We start from the raw sequence: 12,533 nt of genomic DNA on the forward strand, positions 1-12,533 counted from the left end.
TGAGAAATCATGACAGTATGTAAAATGATATTATAAATATAAGAAAACAAAACAATTTCCCAAAAGAGAGAGAGAGAGAGAGAGAGAGAGAGAGAGAGAGTATTGAAAAGAGAGATTGAAAAATTTTAGTTAAAAAATATTGAGAAAGAGAGAGAAAGAAATGAAATGATATATTAACATCTTCAAGAGGTTGGTGTTGCCCAGGCGACCAAACCATTTCAAACTGGTGAATCCTAAACCATGTATGGTATTGTCCCGGTATTGTGTAGGATATGTGTGATCCCTGATACAATGTGTGCCCAGTGTAGTATGAGAGAGAGAGAGAGAGAGAGAGAGAGAGAGGAGAGAGAGAGAGAGAGAGAGAGAGAGAGAGAGAAGAGAGAGAGAAGAGAGAGAGAGAGAGAGAGAGAGAGAGAGCATTGTGTGTGTGTGTGTGTGCACATTGTGAGCGGGATGGAAACACACACAATGCCTCTATAATGACCCGACACACACTCTTGGAATCACACACACACACACACACACACACACACACACACACACACACACACACACACACACACACACACACACACACACACACACTATGGGACACCACTCGGCTTACACAACCCACCTGGACGAGACAGGGAACACACGATGGAGTGAGAGGAGAGAGACTACCCATTTGCCCACTCCACATAGAGAGAGAGAGAGAGACACACACACACCCAAAAAACTCAGCTCAAAAGAGGAGAATTTCTGATGTTTAGATACAATTGAGCTTGGGCCAACACCAATGGGGCAATTAGCTCACACAATATGGGTAAAATAGGCCAGATACAATCACAAATTGGAGCAGAAGCTTCGCTCATAGGAGAAACTTACATAGACAAAACAATAGAAAAACACTGAGAAATTGGGCAAAATGGACAGCGCCATCGCCTCCGGAATAGCCCAAAACCCTAGTCTACAATGTCAAAGTGCTCAAATCCGACCTCGGATGAGCAGTTTATGGCCAAAACAGGCTCCAAAAACAGCAAAAACTCACTTGCGGCTGTTCCTCCTCTTCTCTCCACATTTTTTCTGGTCTTCTCTTGGGTTTTTCAGTTCCCACACTTAGCTTTATTACTTGGGTACCTTTGGCCTTTTAGTTGACCTCAAACGGACCCCGAACACGCCAAAAAGTGGCCTCACAGTGCATAGTTGTCACCCTGCTGCATCCATCCGCACACTTGGCCCTCAACTTTTCTTAGTAAGGCCATAGATTTGGTCTCGCAACCACGTGAAATAGCCCCAAAATATGGTCCTCATGATGACCTTTTGCATAATTCATCACAAAAAAACAGCCACGTTGTGTCCGTACTTATCCACGTGCAAATATTGACCCCATTCGACCTCCTGACGCCACTAGATGCCATCTGACGCACCTCCTTACCTCTTGTCATCGGCCCGTGGATATCTTACTTGAGAAGCTTTACGCGCTACCAACTCCTCATTATTATAGAAAAACACACTGGTACTGGTAATAGTGAAAATCGATGCACTATGTACATGCTGTCCTACCTGTACACATGTGGGCCCCATGTAACCACCTCGATCTGGAAAATGGGTAATTCTTTATTCGGTGCACCATGCATGGGTATGTACATATGCGCAATCACTTCTTCCAAAAAACTCCTAACAACGTGTGTGTGTGTGTGTGTGTGTGTGTGTGTGTGAGAGAGAGAGAGAGAGAGAGAGAGAGAGAGAGAGAGAGGGAGAGAGAGAGAGATAGAGAGAGAGAGAGAGAATTGTGTGTGTGTGTGTGAACCTTGAGAGAGAGAGAGAGAGAGAGAGAGAGAACATTTTCTCTTGCTCATTGCAAGTGTCTTCAGGAGGTTTAGGCAGCAACGCAGGCTCTCAACCAGGTGAACCAGCAACGCTATTCACAGTTGGTTCAACCAAGCAAGCAATTTTTTTTGGTTATATTTCATGTTTAGTTCATTTATTAAAATGTTGTTTTGGTTTTTTTTTTCACACAGAGAGAGAGAGAGAGAGAGAGAGAGGAAGAGAGAGAGAGAGAGAGAGAGAGAGGAGAGAGAGAGAGAGAGAGAGAGAGAGTGAGAGAGATGGAGAGAGAGAGTTTAAAAATTTAGTTAAAAAAATTGAAAGCCCAGAAAGAAATGAAAATGATATGCATCATCAACATCTTCAAGAGGAGTGTTGCCCAGGTGACCAAACCATTTCAAACTGGTGAATCCTAAACCTTGCATGGTATTGTCTAGGATATGTGTGATCCCTGATGCAATGTGTGCCCAGGGTGTAGTATGAGAGAGAGGAGAGAGAGGGGGGGGGGGGGGGGGGGGGGGGGGGGGGGGGGGGGGGGGGGGGAGGGGGAAAATGAAATGATATATTAATGTGTTAGAAATTGTTAAATCTGATACGGTGTCTGTGTATAACAAAAAGAGACCCTAAAATGAATTTAGGGTTGCTATTAACAGGAATTATGTGGGGTGTGTGTCATCCACGAGAGGGAGAATATAAAAAACCAAAGAGAGAGCAAACCATTACACTATGGTGAATCTGATACCATGTATAACCGTGTGGGGTATGTGTGATCACCTACTGTATGAGTGCCTAGTGCAACATAATCGTTACATACTGGTAAATCTGATACCATGTTTATGCTTAAGAAAAAAGAGATGCTATATCTAATCTAGGGTTGATACTTATTGGAACTATGTGGGTTGTGTGTCATCAATGGTACAATGGATGTCCTCTACAATATAAATGAGACCAAATTGTTACAATTTCGTGAATTTGATACCATGTGTGGATCTGTGTGGGATATGTGTGATCACCGATATAATGGGTGCCTAGTGCATCATAACAGATAGAGAGAGAGAGAGAGAGAGAGAGAGAGAGAGAGAGAAAGAAAGAGAGAGAAGAAGAATTGATAGGAACTTTAATATTAAAGTCTGCAAAAGGCCAAAATAACTTATGAGACGAAAAGGATACATCCATGATGAACCACATAGGGAAAGAGAGAGAGAGAGAGAGAGAGGAGAGAGAGAGAGAGAGAGAGAGAGAGAGAGAGAGAAAGAGAGAAGAAAACTAAGAATCTATTCCAAAATAACTTACGATACTAAAAGTGAGTGTTACCATGCACCGAGAAACTTTTTCCGAGCAAGGACAAACCCGAGCAAGTGTTTGTACACGATATAGTAAATTTTATCGTCAACATAATATTTATCGTTTGACCAATCAAGGACCTTTTTAATCAATTTACCAAAACAACAATCGAAATTTATAGAGTTCTATGCCTAAAATTTGCTAGAAAGCCATCGTCATAATTGAAAAAAGTTATTTGTAAATAAATAAAATAATTAGGATCTTTTTACCATACAATGTGGCAACCTCGAAGCTTAGGGGCGCGAGTCTTCATATGAAGAGCTTTTTTCACTTTAAAAATACACTAAAGACCGGTTTAATATGACATTTTTGTTGAAAATCAATTGCTAATTAATGTGCACTTGATAGTGATATTATTTCTCATTTTTGAGAGAGAGAGAGATCTAAGCATCTTCTCTCACTTAGCGTCGTTCTTTCTAGTGGACGGACATGATCAATCGCAAAACAATGCGTTGTCAATACAATGCAGCTCTTTCCCTCATCCAGCTAGTAAGATTTCCACACAACCTTATCTTGAGCAGATACAAGCTCAAAAAAGATTGCATTTTGCCGCAAAAAAATTAATATGCAAAGTCACTAGAGCGGCTTCTCCTCTTGTTGAAACTATCATTTTAGATGTGAAGAAGGCTCCAATACTACCTTTTGGAGTAGGGCATGGCTTTGATCTTCATAGATTGAAGCAAAATTTACCTCTTATAATTGGTGGTGACATGAATATTTCACATGAGCAAGGATGTAAATCATATTCCTTGGGATTCCTAGTATGCTGACTTGTCCATCATGCCTCAACCCAGATTACTAACCCAATGTGCAATGCCCTTTTGCTGAAAGGATTTCTTGGCAACTTCTAATTCTAACTATAACAATGGAGAGAGGCACCTCTTGAAACTGCCACATGGCAACAGCAAGTGGGTCCGTGTCTAGGATTCTCTCTATTTTCTTCACGAGCGTTTAGAGATACCAAACGTCGACTTTGAACTGAGCCTGCCCTTGATGAGAATGGCACCCTCCTCATCTGTGCTACACAAGAATGGATAGGCATCATTTTCTCTCTCTCTCTCTCTCTCTCTCTCTCTCTCTCTCTCTCTCTCCCCTTCCTTTTAATGGGGTGTAGTCATTGCCATTCGGCATGGAAGGAAAAAGCAACGAAGAGGAAAGTGAAGGAAGAATATTTGGCAGGGAAAGGATAGTACATGCATGATCAGTTCCCATCCCTCTTTGCCCAAAAAAAATTTTGCAGGTTTGGTCGTCGGAATAGAATTCGGTACATGCACCAGTTGGGGCCTCGAAACAGGCGTCGGTATATTAAAAACAATACCGGTGCATGTAACAGCATGTGTTCCAGCGTATGTAACAACTTTTCTTTTTACGATGTATATACCAGTGCATATATCGATGACACCGTACCAGCGTGTATTCCGATGCTTATTCCAGCTAATTTTAGAAGAAGCTTTGTCTCGTCGGTATCTGCACCGATTTTTGCGTGATATGTTGCACCCCCCCCCCCCCCCCCCCCCCCCCCCCCCCCCCCCCCCCCCCTTCTTGAAACCTGCCTTCTGCGTATTGTCTCATCATGCCTAGTCGGGAAGACCTCCGACATCTACCTCTTAAGCTGTGTCACAATTGCCTCGCACAAAGCTGGGTGTGAACACATGTGCATGAGCGACGCCAACACACTCTTCAAAATTTTTGCACGCATATCCTCGCCCAGCACGTTGCATGCATACCTCTCCAACCATGCAGACATGTGGCTAACCAAAAACATCGTAAACTCCTTACTGCCATTCTCTTTGTCACCGTCTAGCTGCATATCCACCATTTACTCCCGCTGCAGCTGCTTCTCTATGAAAATCACATTGGACCAGGGGTCCAAGTTGTCAAAATTCCCTAACGCATCATGCACTATACTGATGTACGTCTGCCATGGAAGAATTCGGCACATAATCCTTTGCACATGGACAATATCATAGCCGGCCTTGGCGAGATGAGGAAGAACCTCATGATGAGCACACCAATGGGCCATGTGCAAGAGGTAGTTGTATTTCCACATGGAGGGATGCCCCCCTGGGAAAATTGGGTATGCCTATTCTCTCTGGCCCAAAAGAAAAGGGAGTCATGGAGAAGGTGAAGCATGGCATGCTGTAGGCATTGCAAATGTAGCTCCAGGCGAGCCAACGTGGCCATGTCGACCAAGTGACCGAGTCAATTAATGGCCCTCAGCAAGAGCCCATCATTGACACTGGCCAATCAAGGCGCAAACAACAGGGTGATGCCCAGGTTGAAGGCTGAAAAGATATCTTGAAGAAGCTGAAGAGGACCACCTAGGGGCTCAGAGTCTTAGTCCTACCTATTAATAATGTGCAGGCCCAATATTGACCGCCTCATGAGCACAGTTTGCATCGCCAGATGGCAACAACATCAACACGGGTAAGAAAAAGCTGGAGAGCTGCTCCAGGGTCGTGTCCTGGAGGTCAACAACTTTTACCCACTAGAATGTATTGGGTTTCAAACACCATCTCCATAGGCTGTTTGATAGAGTAGCCCTCCATGTTCTATAGGTCTCTCTCTCTCTCTCTCTCTCTCTCTCTCTCTCTCTCTCTCTCTCTCTCTCTCTCTCTCTCTCTCTCTCTCTCTCTCTCTCTCTCTCTCTCTCCAAAGGGCAGGTGGATAGACTAGTACACCTTAACAAAAATGACGATACATCACAAAAGACCCTTACTCGCACGGATTGAGGCACAACATTGCAATCAAAAAGCGGTACGTTGAGGAGGTGGGGCCAAAGGGAGTGTAGTACTTGAATGAAAAGCATTGAGAGGCAGCACAACAGGCGGCAAATGGAGTATCAGCAACATCACCATCGTCATTACCAACAAGCATGAAGAATCGGGAACATGCTGGACAAAGCAAGGCAGGGGAGGGAGAGCAAGCGTTCCTGGGAGTCGAGAGTCCATAGTTGCTAGTGGGGACTGGCAGAGGGCAGCGATGGAGACTGGCTTAGATCTCTCTCTCTCTCTCTCTCTCTCTCTCTCTCTCTCTCTCTCTCTCTCTCTCTCTCTCTCTCTCTCTCTCTCTCTCTCTCTCTCTCTCTCTCTCTCTCTCTCTCTCTCTCTCTCTCTGCAAAAATCAGCATTTTGGCATACTTACCAAAAGAGTTGCATAGTTGCATGTAAGGCAAATAACTGGTATACGTGAAACCATGCATGGGGAACAATTGTTTCAAAAAGTAACTGATAAATATGACCCAAGTCTGTCTCAAAAAACAACTCTACAAAGATCCAAAGAATACATAGGGGTGCTATTTCTATGGCAATAGATACCACCTACTCTTTCAAAATGATCGAGAGCACCCAACACTCCCGATGCAGTAAACCTTGTAGGAAGACCACAAAGGGGTGACTCATCTATGATAGGCTTAGACAAGACACAGATTGGCAATCGATACATATCTTCTTTTTCCATTTTTTCTGACAAAGCAAGACGCACATTGACGGCCACTATACCATTTCCTTTTTACATTTTTTCTGATGAAGCAAGCAACAACAACAACTAGCACATTAAATAAGGAGCTAGGTTTGTTAAAGCTTGCTTATAACAGGAACATTTTTGGCAGCGGATTTCACCTGGTGTCTCTTAAGGATAGTGACGGTTAGCACACCAGCTTCAATTATAGCTTTTGCATCATCCAATTTGACATTATCATGCAATTGAAATTGTCGAACAAAACAGCCAAGCAATCTCTCTACAGCATACCATGTCACGGGTCCTTTCTCTTCCACATTCTTGAACTCCCCAGTGATTTCCAAGGTACCATATTCATGCACATGCACTTGGAGATCCAATTTGAAGAAGTGGGCGCTGGAAGCCCTCTTTAAAATCATAGGGACGTGCTGGCAATAAAATGCATTAGTTTGACAGATTCCTAGTACATTCAGAGAGCTCTCAAAGCCCACGATAGCACTCTCATCTGCTTCTTCGTGCGCATATGGCTGGCCGCTCCCCAAATCCCAACACACACACTCTCTATCTCTGACTCCCGCCTTCCTACTCCCCTAACTAGAAATCTCATCGCATGCCAACGTCTTGCAAGCTTTCCAAACTTTCACGATAGGGCCAGAGATGACCGGGAGAGGGAGCTTTCATGGATGCGATAGCAACCAAAAGAAGCAAGAAGAAAGCAAACTTTCATCTGCAAAGCGTACTAAAATGCTTGCACGCCATGCAATCGGCCTATGCTTTATCTGTCATGACACAGGAATCACTTTGAGATGCTTATTTAGGACTTGTGCTACCATGTTGGAACTGCGTACTATTGCTATTGCATACTCTTTTAGTTTTTAAAAAAAAATCTCTGAAAGAGCGCGCGCTTTCAGAGAGTTTTTTTTTAACTCTCTCTCTCTCTCTCTCTCTCTCTCTCTCTCTCTCTCTCTCTCTCTCTCTCTCTCTCTCTCTCTCTCTCTCTCTCTCTCGCTTCTGCTTGCGTTGTTGCCTTCTGTTTTTGCTCTCGCTGCTGCCGACAAGTTCTGAGTGCGCTGCCCATGATCCCCTCTGTGTTTCGCGCTGTTGATGGGGTCTCTGCGCACGTGAGGGTACTCTTTCAGTTTTTAAAAAAACTCTCTCTCTCTCTCTCTCTCTCTCTCTCTCTCTCTCTCTCTCTCTCTCTCTCTCTCTCTCTCTCTCTCTCTCTCTCTCTCTCTCTCTCTCTCTCTCTCCCTCCTGTTTCTGCTTGCGCTGCTGCTTTCTGTTTCGCTGCTGTCGACAGCTTCTGAGCGCGCTGCCCCTGATATCCTCTGTGTTTCGCGCTACTGATGGGGTCTTTGCGCATGTGAGGTAGGATTGTTTGCTGCCTGCAGTAGTGGTTAACAGCAGGTGCTTTCTCTTGTGTTTACAGCAGGTTCATTCCACGTGTTGCTTCTTGTGTGCGTGAGGGTGCAAGTGTGTACCGTCGCAACGGGTGCATCCTCTGCGCACACTCAGCCTTGCATGAGTAGAAACACCTCAACATCCTTAAGCCTGCGTGTCCTCCACACTCTCGGCAACAACTGACTTTGAGTTAAGTAGCTTCCTCTGAGACACACACACACACACACACACACACACAGAGTTTTTTAAAAAAAACACTCTTGCCGGCGCGCAGAGCTTTTTTTTTAAAACTGAAGAGAGAGAGAGAGAGAGAGAGAGAGAGAGAGAGAGAGAGAGAGAGAGAGAGAGAGAGAGAGAGAGAGAGAGAGAGAGAGAGAGAGAGAGAGAGAGAGAGAGAGAGAGAGAGAGAGAGAGAGAGAGAGAGAGTTAAGCCACTCTCCGTCGTTCTTTTTTGCCAAAGAGAGATTACGCCGAAGGAGTATGAGAGAGAGAGAGAGAGAGAGAGAGAGAGAGAGAGAGAGAGAGAGAGAGAGAGAGAGGAGAGAGAGAGAGAGAGAGAGAGAGAGAGAGAGAGAGAGAGAGTTAAGCCACTCTCCGTCGTTCTTTTTTGCCAAAGAGAGATTACGCCGAAGGAGTATGAGAGAGAGAGAGATATATATATATATATACTCGCCTCCTCTCTCCTACCAAGCCGGCAGTGTCGACGGTGTGTGTGAGTCGACGGTGTGTGTGAGACAGAGGGGGAAAGGCGGGGGAAGAGAGCGGCAATTGAGGCCTACAAGAAGATATTACGTGTGTGTATTTAGGGCGTATCTTCTTGACGTAGGACTCCCTCTATATTTTGCGCACGGTCTGACGCACAATATCCACCATGTTGACGCCTCTGCTCACGATCCGTATCCCCCTCACCTCACGTTTGAGGCCTCCACTAGAGGCGACGATGCTACACATAATAAAATTGAAGCCGCTCGCATCATCTGAGATTCTCTGTTTTTTTTTAAAGCTGGTACCCCCTACTCGGTTCAACTATTTAGGAAAAACCATTTTTTCAAACATACAAATTCCTTTCCTTGAAAATTGCGAGGAGAAAGTTTACGAAGATTAAGCTTATTTTTTGGGGCTTTACACTATTTTTCTCTATATTGGGGTGGAGTTTTTCCTTTTACGCTTACCTTCAACTGGCCTACTACTCGGTTCGACATCCTAATAGGTTCATTATTATATTTGTTGCAATCTTGCCATGATTCCAACGGGTGCAACATTAGCCCTTTGCAAGTTGTCCAACCAAAAACTTAGCAAGCTGGACTCAAACTCTCACTGCTCCACATGCACATCTTCAAGTCAATTGCGCTAACAATGTCGGAGGATGCATATGCTGCGCGGCATAGTGCAGCGTATTACTAAAAAAATATAACCAAGCCCCCCCAAAGCCTGCTTGGCCACTATGTCGTCAATGACTCTGTGTCATTGATCCCACACTATTGCTCGTGCCAACGTGCTATAGTAGATGACTCCATGCCCTTCCTTTGTCAGTCCCATCCTTTGTCTTTGCAACAGGCATCTATTGGAATTTGTGTCATACTCTTTTTTTCCAAAAATTGTTGGGACATACTGGCATTTTCGAAATTGAAAAGGAGACAATATTAAGTTGAGACACATTTTTTCCAAATACCTAGGAATCAATGGAAAAAAGGAGAGCATTGAAAATCACCACATAAAATTTAGGATTTTTTGAGGGTTTAACACTTTAATCTACCAAAATCTAATCCGTTTCCTTCAAGAAGAAGACCCTCAAAACTACACGAACTTCAAGCAGTGCTCATATAAACATGGAAAATTTAAGAGAAGGTCATTCCACTAAATTTCTCTTAAAGGGTTTTGTTGGTCAAAAAATTGTGGTTGATTTACCATTAAAATAAGTGCAATATTGAATTAATTTCTTGTTGTTGTGCTTGAAGTCACCTAAGAAATCATGTTTGGTTTTTGTTTCGTATATGTGCCTTGCCCTATCTCGCTCGTTTTAGGGATTGCTCGGAAAATCTCGCTCAAGCTTTGAGATTCCTCACTAAAAGTTACATCCCAATAATATCTAGAAAGTGCAAAATAGGTGAGGAGGCTTAGAAGAGAAATATCCAATGCTTTCTTCTATAGTTAGAATGAGAACTGTGAGGCAAGTGTGCCATTTGATATGTAGCAGACAAATATGTACACACTTTACAAGCATGATTCTTAGAAACCTTTAATAATGCAACATGCTTCAAAAGGGATAGATAGATAGAGGTGCATGTGTGATTCTCTCTCTCTCTCTCTCTCTCTCTCTCTCTCTCTCTCTCTCTCTCTCTCTCTCTCTCTCAAATTGGTCATTACGGGCAAAGTGAGTGGTGATCTTAAACTCTGGTATTAAAAAGAGAATTGAAGATTCAAAATACCTCTCTTGGGTGATAGAAAAAGTATGCTACCATCATGTCGGTTGTGGCATCTAGAATTAATGTTATATATGCTAGTCGAAGTCACACACACTATTCTTAAGAGATCCCAAAGATCTCTTAACCTAATATCCTAGAGCACTAGAGGGAGCCATGCTTGGCTAATACATAGGTTAATCACACACATCAACATTTCACACTTGGGTCCCTAAAACCAAAAGAGAGATTGCAAAACGGATAGACAGGTAGAGGTTCCTGTGTGATGATAGGATATTACTCTTTCCTCTTGATGTTCATATCTCTCTCTCTCTCTCTCTCTCAAAATACCTCTCTTGGGTGATAGAAAAATTATGCTACTATCATGTCGGTTGTGGCATCTAAAATTACTGTTCTATATGCCATTTGGAGTCACCCACACCATTCTCAAGAGATCCCAAAGATCTATACGTCAATTTTAGATCTCTAACCTAATATCCCAGAGCACTAGAGGGAGCCATGCTTGGCTAATACAAAGGTGTTAGCAGCAAGCTAACATGGATTCCACGAATACCATTTTTCGGAGTTCTTAATGTAAAAACACTTGTTATTTTGATAAATCAGGAATATTGTAACTCCTATTTTTCGGATAAACCTTGTAATTGATTAGCCGGGGCTACAAGCTTCCAGATTGTATCAACCTGTCATTACCCATCTTTGGTAGAACTTCCAGATTATTAGTTTTGACCACAAAAAACCTTAGCTAAGGTATAAAAACCAATTTTGTAAGTTATTATTAAGTTTGCGATAATGAAATACACAGCGTGAGCTAAAAACGCTCAATTCTCTCCTTCTCACACTTCCTACTCCCTCCCCGGTTGTCACATTGCAATCGCGTTTGTTGCATTGCAACCGAAGTTAAGAGCTCACAGTATTTTGTAGCTTTTGGCGTTGCTGACCCGTGGCCTAATTTCATCATAACTAGGAATTTACACTTCAAAATTCAAAACTAAGCATATGCGGGATATTGGGGAATTATTGCTAAGCATTTAGATGCATTCTGGGTCGAAAACGACTATGTCAAAAATCCACTGCTGTTAATAATTGCGATTTTGGCACTTGACCTAAAGTGGGGTTTGAGACCATAAGTATGTGTGCTTAGGTCTTATAAACATGTCCTAGAAGTTTCGTTACGTTTGGATGTCATTTGATGCTGCAATGGATATGATTTGTTTGCCAATGAGCGATTGGCTTTTGGTGATTTCAGTCACTTGAGTGTGGCTTCAGGTAGATACGAGTTGTTAGTTGTTTTCTGAGAGATTGACAACCTCTTGTAGCCTCTATGCACTAGGCGAGTCAGCTTCATCCATGGATTGACAATTTAATAGTGGTTCTCTCTAAAATTGCAATAAGATATGATAGGGAGTTTAGACACACGTCGCACATTTGGTGCCAATGCCGGGGATCGAAGAGACCTAAACTAAGAAAAAATACAAGCGTCTTGTGAAGTTATCCTTTAACTTCCTCTAGGATCTCCTAGAGTTCAAAACTTTCTTTTAGAAACTGCATAGCCTAAGATTGTCGTTTTCTACTGTGTAGAGGTAGCTTGGAGGTAATCGTACTTGTTGAGTGCCTTTAGGATTGTAGGATTGTAGAAATAGATTAGGATTTTGAGGATGATTGATAGATGAGACAAGTTTTAAGATCAATGCTTAGAAAACCATAAAAGACAAGAAAATGAGTGTTTTGTGGACACTTTTCACAACCCCATTGCATGAAAATCTAAGAGTAGGGTAAGTAGGATTCGAGGTGGATTTCAAAACATTGCTCTCTCTGAAAGAATCAAGTGCGAGTTGTTATTGGAAGTTGCAAAATTTTAGATCTACGGCTAGAAATAGCACGAAAAGACTCCAAACCACTCAAACTGACTGGAGAGTAAGCTTAAAAGCTGTCTGAACGAGTGGGTAAGCTCAAGGACACTTTGAGGTAAAAATTTCAAGAGTTGGCCAAAACTCAGATTATTTACTTTTTCTTGACATTTTAGGCCAAAGTAAGTTTTGACTCGATCCATAGGCTTAAATTAAAATAGCTCATGAAAATACTCTCCATTGATAAATT

General features: G+C 42.8%; 1 pseudogene; it reads right to left on the minus strand.

Annotated features, from left to right (window-relative positions):
* Positions 1–6,728: 6,728 nt before the first annotated feature.
* LOC147448728 (17.6 kDa class I heat shock protein 2 pseudogene) lies at positions 6,729–7,031 on the minus strand (annotated as a pseudogene).
* Between the last annotated feature and the right edge of the window lie 5,502 nt (positions 7,032–12,533).

Source organism: Adiantum capillus-veneris, chromosome 10 (genome assembly GCF_014529385.1).
Source record: "Adiantum capillus-veneris isolate H3 chromosome 10, ASM1452938v2, whole genome shotgun sequence".
Lineage (NCBI taxonomy): Eukaryota > Viridiplantae > Streptophyta > Polypodiopsida > Polypodiales > Pteridaceae > Adiantum > Adiantum capillus-veneris.